Source organism: Thunnus albacares, chromosome 17, assembly GCF_914725855.1.
Source record: "Thunnus albacares chromosome 17, fThuAlb1.1, whole genome shotgun sequence".
NCBI classification, from domain to species: domain Eukaryota; kingdom Metazoa; phylum Chordata; class Actinopteri; order Scombriformes; family Scombridae; genus Thunnus; species Thunnus albacares.
Window position 1 is genome coordinate 28,848,396 of NC_058122.1, and position 9,698 is coordinate 28,858,093.

The following is a 9,698-nucleotide window of genomic DNA, read 5'->3' on the forward strand; positions in this document are numbered from 1 at the left end:
CCAAAACCCATCTTCTTCCTCTCAATATAGTTTATAATAGAGTTTGCAGATTTGTTCTTGGCTGTCCTTTCACAACTCATCATTGTACGATGTATGAAACTATGAAACTGTATGGAAAGCTCCCTCTGACCCGAATAATCTGCCTGTAAATATTCGATCCATATCATCCTTCCACTTGTCAAAAATGCCTTGTCTTCTTATCATAGGATTAGTTGTACATGTCCATAATAACATATCTATAATTATGTTTTATCACTTTATTGCTTGATGCTGTCACTGTCATTAATACTTTTCTATAATCCATGAATGAATGATCAATTTTCATGCTAGGCTTGGAGTATGAGCTCCTGATTTTGTATGTCTTATTAATTGATATTTATTGTTTTTTGTTGTTATTGCTGTTGTTGTTTGTTCGTTTGTTTTTTGTCACATTTGGTATCATTTAACCATCTTGTTATTATTTTTGTTTTTTGTGAAATGTTTTGTCTAATTGTGCTTATATTGTATTATTGTCATTGAGAACCCTCTTGAAAAGAGATGGTACATCTCAAGGAGTTATTATTAATAAAGAATTTCCCACTAACACAAGTTTGTAACTTCCTCAAACTGATGTTGTGTAACTGCCTGTCAGTCAGAGGAGATAAACATTTTCACCTAATAGGAAACATGTTGAAATCTCATAAAAGTTGTTATTGTCACCACTCAGCTGTTGGGTAATGTCAGGACAGATGCTGCGATGGAGATAAGCACGCAAAGTTTATTATATAGCACCTTTCACAAACACCAGTTACAAAGTTCTTCACAGTCAAAGAAATAAAATAAAATAAAATAAAGTGAAATAAAAATAAAATAAGATAAAATCAGAATAAATAAAAAACAAAGACACCAGAGAAAATATACAAGGAGAGCAGATAAAATGGACAAATTAAGATAAAATATCACATACTACCCAAATGCCTGTCTGAACAAATGGGTTTTTAGCTGCTTTTTAAAGGAGTCTACATTATCCAAGGACCTTAAGCTTGTTGGAAGAGTGTTCCAAAGCTTAGGGGCTGCTGACTAGAAGGCTTGATCCCCCCGGATCTTAAAATGTGTTCGCGGTACACTTAGAAAGCCCTGGGTGGAGGATCTAAGATCTCGACTTGCGGTGTAGGGGTGCAGAAGGTCACTAATGTACTGTGTAGCCTGGCCATGTAGGGCTCTATAAGTGAGCACCAAAATTTTAAAATGAATTCTAAAATTTACTGGAAGCCAGTGCAATGAGATTAAAATAGGAGTTGTAGCCTAGCAGCAGCATTTTGGACAGTTTGTAAGCATTGTATGGAAGATTTATTAAGACAGGTGAAAAGAGAGTTACAGTAGTCCAAACGTGATGATATAAAAGCATGTATTAACATCTCCATTTCATTTCTTGATACCACAGACCAGAGTTTGGCTATGTTTCTCAGGTGAAAGAAACATGATTTAGTTAGCATCTTGACATGCGCTTCAAAACTCATGGATTGGTCGAAATTACACCAAGATTGCGCAGGCAAGACCGGGAAGATGAAGATAAGGCACCAAGGTTCTGCCTGATTGCTGACTGAAGATTGCCAGAATTTGTAACTTCTTCAAACTGTTGTTATGTAACTGCATAACAAGCAATTAGAGGAGATTAACATCTTCACCTAGTAGGAAACACGTCCATATTCGGTACAATGTTTGGTGTGCCATCTCCTAAAAGTTGCTATTGTCACCACTCAGCTGTTGGGTAACTTCCTGAGAGGACAGATGCTGCGATGAATCAAAGACAGCAAAGTCCAACTTTACTTTTAACGTTATCAAATGAAGAGAAATGTCTTCCCCGGCTGTGATTTGCCACTGCAGCCCTCAGCCGCAGTGATGTCATGTTGTGTTTTTCCAAAAGTTAACTCTTGCTCAACTTTCCAGCCACACTCTGGTGTGGCGCCGCTGTGGCCTAAACGCCTGCAGCCAAAACACACCGCTCCCATTCAAATGAATGGGAGGACTAGCATTTTCGCCGCACCACCTGATTTGGTCTGAATACGGCCTAATACTCTGTTGGTCCCAACAAGACCCCTCCTGCTGTTCAGTTTCATTCTTCTATTTGACCTCTTTGATTTTATAACACACACCCTCCTTCCCTTCCTGGAGGAACAGGTATGGTAATTGAGAGTTGTCAGAGAGTGAGTAGAGGCATAACATTAAGGAGGCATATAATATGACAACTTCAAATGTTTATGTTCTTTATTGATATTAAAAAAGTGAATTATTTATGTTTTTCATGTCATTTGTGTTTTTTTCTTCTTATCGGAAAGCCTTTGTGCCCTAAAAATGTTGTGACACTGAAGGCCAAATCTAAGCCTGGTTACATTTCATTTCACCAGTTTTGGATTATGCTGATGTTGTATATCAGGCTGCATCCAAAACCCATCTTCTTCCTCTCAATATAGTTTATAATAGAGTTTGCAGATTTGTTCTTGGCTGTCCTTTCACAACTCATCATTGTACGATGTATGAAACTATGAAACTGTATGGAAAGCTCCCTCTGACCCGAATAATCTGCCTGTAAATATTCGATCCATATCATCCTTCCACTTGTCAAAAATGCCTTATCTTCTTATCATAGGATTAGTTGTACATGTCCATAATAACATATCTATAATTATGTTTTATCACTTTATTGCTTGATGCTGTCACTGTCATTAATACTTTTCTATAATCCATGAATGAATGATCAATTTTCATGCTAGGCTTGGAGTATGAGCTCCTGATTTTGTATGTCTTATTAATTGATATTTATTGTTTTTTGTTGTTATTGCTGTTGTTTGTTCGTTTGTTTTTTGTCACATTTGGTATCATTTAACCATCTTGTTATTATTTTTGTTTTTTGTGAAATGTTTTGTCTAATTGTGCTTATATTGTATTATTGTCATTGAGAACCCTCTTGAAAAGAGATGGTACATCTCAAGGAGTTATTATTAATAAAGAATTTCCCACTAACACAAGTTTGTAACTTCCTCAAACTGATGTTGTGTAACTGCCTGTCAGTCAGAGGAGATAAACATTTTCACCTAATAGGAAATATGTTGAAATCTCATAAAAGTTGTTATTGTCACCACTCAGCTGTTGGGTAATGTCAGGACAGATGCTGCGATGGAGATAAGCATGCAAAGTTAATTATTATAGCACCTTTCACAAACACCAGTCACAAAGTTCTTCACAGTCAAAGAAATAAAATAAAATAAAATAAAGTGAAATAAAAATAAAATAAGATAAAATCAGAATAAATAAAAGACAAAGACACCAGAGAAAATATACAAGGAGAGCAGATAAAATGGACAAATTAAGATAAAATATCACATACTACCCAAATGCCTGTCTGAACAAATGGGTTTTTAGCTGCTTTTTAAAGGAGTCTACATTATCCAAGGACCTTAAGCTTGTTGGAAGAGTGTTCCAAAGCTTAGGGGCTGCTGACTAGAAGGCTTGATCCCCCCGGATCTTAAAATGTGTTCGCGGTACACTTAGAAAGCCCTGGGTGGAGGATCTAAGATCTCGACTTGCGGTGTAGGGGTGCAGAAGGTCACTAATGTACTGTGTAGCCTGGCCATGTAGGGCTCTATAAGTGAGCACCAAAATTTTAAAATGAATTCTAAAATTTACTGGAAGCCAGTGCAATGAGATTAAAATAGGAGTTGTAGCCTAGCAGCAGCATTTTGGACAGTTTGTAAGCATTGTATGGAAGATTTATTAAGACAGGTGAAAAGAGAGTTACAGTAGTCCAAACGTGATGATATAAAAGCATGTATTAACATCTCCATTTCATTTCTTGATACCACAGACCAGAGTTTGGCTATGTTTCTCAGGTGAAAGAAACATGATTTAGTTAGCATTTTGACATGCGCTTCAAAACTCATGGATTGGTCGAAATTACACCAATATTGCGCAGGCAAGACCGGGAAGATGAAGATAAGGCACCAAGGTTCTGCCTGATTGCTGACTGAAGATTGCCAGAGCCAAAGATCAGGACTTCAGTTATGTCTGCATTTAACTGCAGAAAATGGTTTGCCATCCAATTCCTAATTGCGTTTAAACAGTTGTTAAGTACAGAGAGTTTGTGAAGCTCATTAGGTTTAAATGAAAAGTACAACCGGATGTCATCGGCGTACATATGGTAGGAGATGTCCTTGAAACTGCTGATGATTTGTCTCAGTGGCAGCATGTATATGGAGAATAGAATGGGTCCCAAGACTGATCCCTGGGGGACACCACATGACAAAGCTACAGTGTCCAACTCAGATTCACCTACAGAGACTGACAAAGATCTATCTGTGAGATATGAGGAGAACCACTCCAGTGCAGTCCAAGAAATGCCTACCAGGTGACTTGTGGAGATAACATCTGTGTGTACGTAGTGTTTAAAGATATGTTGGTTTCATATAGCTGACACATGTGTAACAGGTCGGACTCATCATATGACAGCCAAATATTCTTGATTTATTCCATGATTTATGTCCACTACCAAACAGGAAGGACAGCAAGTTTGTACTTAACTAAAAGAGATGCATGAATGTACTAATACATTTCTTTGACGCTTTGCAGACTGACACCTGGGCCTATGGCATGACTCGGAACTTTAATTTAAATGTCATATTAATGATATTGTGAAGAAAATAGGTTGTAGGTTCCAAATCTTCCTATTTCACTCAATGGCCTATGTGCCCAAAAACGTTTGTGACACTGAAGGTGAAATGGCCTTGCCCATAAAATGACCAAATTCCAAGCCTGGTTACAACTCATCTTATCAATTGGATTATGCTGATGTTGTATATCAGGCTGATCCAAAACGTATCTTCTGCCTCTCAGTGTAGTTTACAATAGAATATGTAGATTTGTTCTTGGCTGTACTTTCACAAGTCATTATTGTACAATGTATAAAACTCTTAATTGACATCTTCTCTGGCTGTTATTGCTATTATTATTATTATTACTAGTCATATCTCTATTATAATTATTGTTGTTATTGTTATTATTGTTGTTACTATGCGTTTCTGTGTCTCTCTCTCCCCTCTCCTCCTCTCTCCTTCTTTCTCTCTCAACCCAACCAGTCAAGGCAGATGCCACCCATATAGAGCCCGGTTCTGCTTAAGGTCTTTTCCAATTGAAGGGGAGTCGCCAAGTGCTGCTCATGAGAATATTGTTGGGTCTCTGTAAATTAAAGAGTACCGTCTAGACCTGCTCCATGTGAAAAGTGCCCTGAGATAACTTTTTGTTATGATTTGGCGCTATATAAATAAAGTTGAATTGAATTTAATTGATTGGCCCTCTCCCATCTTAAGAAGACAGTGACAATGGCTGCAGTTTATTTGTAAATGTATACATTTCAATCACCCTATTTCAGTTTAAGGTACCTTTCTCCTCTAATTATCAATTTACGCACTCTATACAACTCTTTTATGTTCCCACAGTCTCTGTAATAATAATATCTATAATCTACCTGTAAATATTCAATTCATATCATCCTTCCACTTGTTTTACAACTTTATTACTTAATGCTTTTAATAATTTTCTATAATCTATGAATGAATGATCCATTTTCATGCTCTGCTTGGAGTATGATCTCCAGATTTTGTATGTCTTATTATTTGATATTTATTGTTTTGTTTGTTGTTTGTCACATTTGGTGCTTATATTGTATTATTGTCATTGAGGACCCTCTTGAAAACGAGATGGTACATCTGAAGGGGTTATTCCTAATAAAGAATTACTAACATGAGTTTGTACTGATGTTGTGTAATTGCCTGACAATTAGAGGAGAGCAACATGTTCACCTAATAGGCAACACGTTTATATTTAGTAGAAAGTTTAGAGCGTGTCTCCAAAAAGTTATAATTGTCGCCGCTCAGCTGTTGGGTAACTTGCCAATAGGACAGATGCTGCAATGGAGCTATCTCAGTCTCTCTCCTCTGCTCTGCTGTTACATCTATCAGCAGGGCTCAACGAGAGGAGTCACATCCACTTGCTGCATGACGCACATTTCTTTCACGGAGTTGGGAGTGTTCCTGAGAGATAAAGCTGAGCTACGTGACACACGTGAAGTGCTCCCAAGGGACTGTCCATAACCTGTTGTTCGCTTTCCACTTTTATTATAAAAATAATTAAAAGAGGCAGAAAAGCAGCAGGACATGAGTCACGATTTCAAGCAGGGCAGTGACAATGTATTATAATGATCAAACAGATGATCAAATTAACTCTCTCTCATGGAGCTGCAGCATCATGTATGGGTATAAGTAGAGGTGTAATTGCAGAAGTAGTGGTCCGCTGGTGACTCTACTGCCATCAGACACCACAGGTACTGCTTCTTCTTCTCTGTCTGTTTATCTGACTGACATATTAAACTAATACAAATCCAGCTTTCATATTTCAAAAAACAGAACTATAAGAATTTTAGACAAAACTACTTATAAAGAACCAACAAACTGTTTATTAAATTAAAGGCTCTAAAATGATTTGGTCGACTTTAAAACTGTTGGCATCATGTGTAGAGCTACGTGTCAGGATGTTGACTCTTCTTCTTGTGTTTCAGGTTTTGGCATCAGGATGACTTCTCGAGTTTTGTCCGCCTTCTTCTTCATCACTTTGGTTTCATCTATCACTGCTGATCCCACCGGCCTCAAACTGCGAATCACCAACAGAGCTCTGGATGTTTGTAAGATCTGCACACAGATTAAACACTGATCATCCGTCAGAAACATTTAAACTCTTATAGACTAAATATCTGCAAAGTGTCTTTACCTGCCTTCTAATGAACAGAAACTGATCAGCTCAAAACATTTACTCAAATATGATAATTCTGCAGTCAAAACAGTCTAAACTCTTTAAAACTGATCAAACCTTTAACTCTTCATCAGAACACGTCATCCTCTTCTTCTTCTTCTCTTTCTTCTTCTTCTTCTTCTTGCGTTTGAAATGGATCCAAATGTAATGTTTGAATGTAAAATATTATTAACTCTGAAACTGACAGTATTTAAAAAACAAATCCATTATGAAATTTAATATATACTTAAAACACATAATAGAATAATATTTTATTAATCAGAACTGTGAAATGTTTGATTATTATTTTTCAAGTTTATTGGACCTAATGTTAATTGTTTTGACTTTATCTGTTCAGAAGTGTAAAATAGTTTCCTCCATAAAAATGAGCAATACAGAGCATCAATTCAGCAGCATGAATTATTTCAAATATCTTGTTATGTCATGCTGGTATTTTTTCTGTCAGAGCAGATTAATTAAGGAAATGTTTCAGGAACAACAAACAGCTAGAAATCCGCCTTTGTTCCAACAGTATGTTACTACTATATATCATTAAAACGCTGATAAAACAACAGAAATAAAAACCAAACAGCTGCTTGATCAATAAAAACAGACTCAGCAGTTTATCTTGATGTGAACAGACGACAGAAAGTATAAACATTCTCCAAAATGTCAGCAGCATTAAATCAATAATTACAAAACTTCAGAGAATCATCAACTCCACTGTTAGCAAAATGACCACATGTTCACTGAAAACACATTATTTGTATTAGTATAGAAATATTAGTAGTATTTGTAGTGTGTTTTCAGTGAAGTATTAGTAGCATTTGTACTGTGTTTTCAGTAAAGTATTAGTAATATTTGTACTGTGTTTTCAGTGTAGTATTAGTAGTATTGGCAGTGTGTTTTCAGATAAGTATTAGTAGTATTTGTACTGTATTTTAGGAAAGTATTAGGAGTATTTGTACTGGTGTTTTCAGTGAAGTGTTAGTAGTATTTGTAGTGTGTTTTCAGTGAAGTATTAGCAGCATTTGTACTGTATTTTAGTAAAGTGTTAGTAGTATTTGTACTGCGTTTTCAGTGAAGTATTAGTAGTATTTGTACTGTGTTCTTGCAGTGAAGGATCTTGGTCTGGAGTATATGCAGACTCTGGTTAATCACCGTTTTCCAGACTTCGATATTCCACGGCACATATTTAAGGCGACCATCAAAGGGTAAAATATCATCAATTAATATTATTTTATTATCATTTTTATTTGTTTCTTTATTTTCTCCTTCTTAAAAATGTATTTCAATTTTATTCTTGTATTTATCTTATTTGTATCGCTTTTGTCATTCAGTCATTTATTTTCTTTTTAAATTTTCTTTTTTGTTTTAAATTTGTATTATTATTTTATTTGTTTTTTTTTTTTATAATTTAGATTTTCACTCTTAAAAATTGTTTCCTGTCTGTCCCTGAATCAAGACTCCCATACAAAGACATGATTACTGAATGTAAATACATTTAAGGATGCTGCTGAAACAAAGTGACCATAAACAATATTGAAAATGTGTTTGACTTCATACAAGGATTAAAACTTTCTGTCCCACAAATTACTGTCATTTATTTTCCTTTATAACCTCCTCCTCTCCTGGTTTCCCCTCCCTGTTTCCTCTCCTTGTTTCCTTTCAGGTTCAAATTCACTTATCTGTCAGTGAATCCGGCTCAAACAGCTGTTAGTTTCCAGCCGGACTCTGGTCTCCAGTTTGAAATCAGGAACATGGGCTTCTCCGGGGAGATTGTTCGATCACTCTACATGTATATCTTCTGGAGATACCGTCAGTACGTAGAAAATTTGATGCCTCAACTACAGCACAGTTATGATCAGTGTTTTTAATGTAACAATGGGTTTGATGAGTCTTTGCAATGTGGTCATTTCACATCTCTTGTAAACACACAAAGCAACAAAATTGCAATAATTTATTTATATTTTTATTTAATTTATTATTTTTAACCGATGGATGCAGCAACATAGAGTGGAAAGCATGCTCAAAGATGGGGTGATTTTTAACATTTATAGAGATATCACCATTAATCGTGCAAGTGTTGAAGTAGTATTCAATCATGTTAGCACTCTTCTTTGCTGGTACAAGGGTGTTTAGGATATTGCTCCAGCATCTTCTCTCATTGTAGTTTTAGTGCCAGTAAGATTGCAGGGATGATTCACATTTATGCCCCTTCAAAAACATGATTTCTCTTGCCTCTAGGCCAGCATCAGAGAGTTTGTGTACAGTGGTGCTTTGCAAGCAGTGGTTGGTGTAGATTGTCTCAGTTCCGGCTGCTTTATAGATCCATCTGTTGCATACCTAACATTAGGAAAAAGAAAAAAAATGTTCCCATCATGTTGCAGTTACATTATAACCACATATGTATCAACCATCGACAGGTATTATGCTCACTTTCCCCTATAGCTGTTGTCACTTGCCAGCCATATCATTTTTGTTACAGTTAAGAGTAACCACGCTACGCTGTAACAAAAAAAGTTGCATCATTAACTTACCATAGATTAACAGTGTAGTTTGTCCGCTTTGGATGGAGATAAAAGGCATTGTGCATTCATTGAATGGAACTTAGCAAAAATTCAAGCAGGAAGGAAGTTTCCCTCTCTGTAGCTGTCCGTTGTCATTCCAGAGCAATTGTTGTGAATGGCACACATGTTACTCATGTAAGCTCATGGCGGACTCTGAGCATGATCTTTTCCTGGATGATCCAGACCCCGAGATCAACCTATTGCCAGAGACTGCATTTACTTCTGTGGGCGGTCAGTGCAGGAGCGCTCGTCTGGCACTACAAGAAGACTCCTTTACACATGAGTCAGATCTCCTCTCTTCTCAGCTCC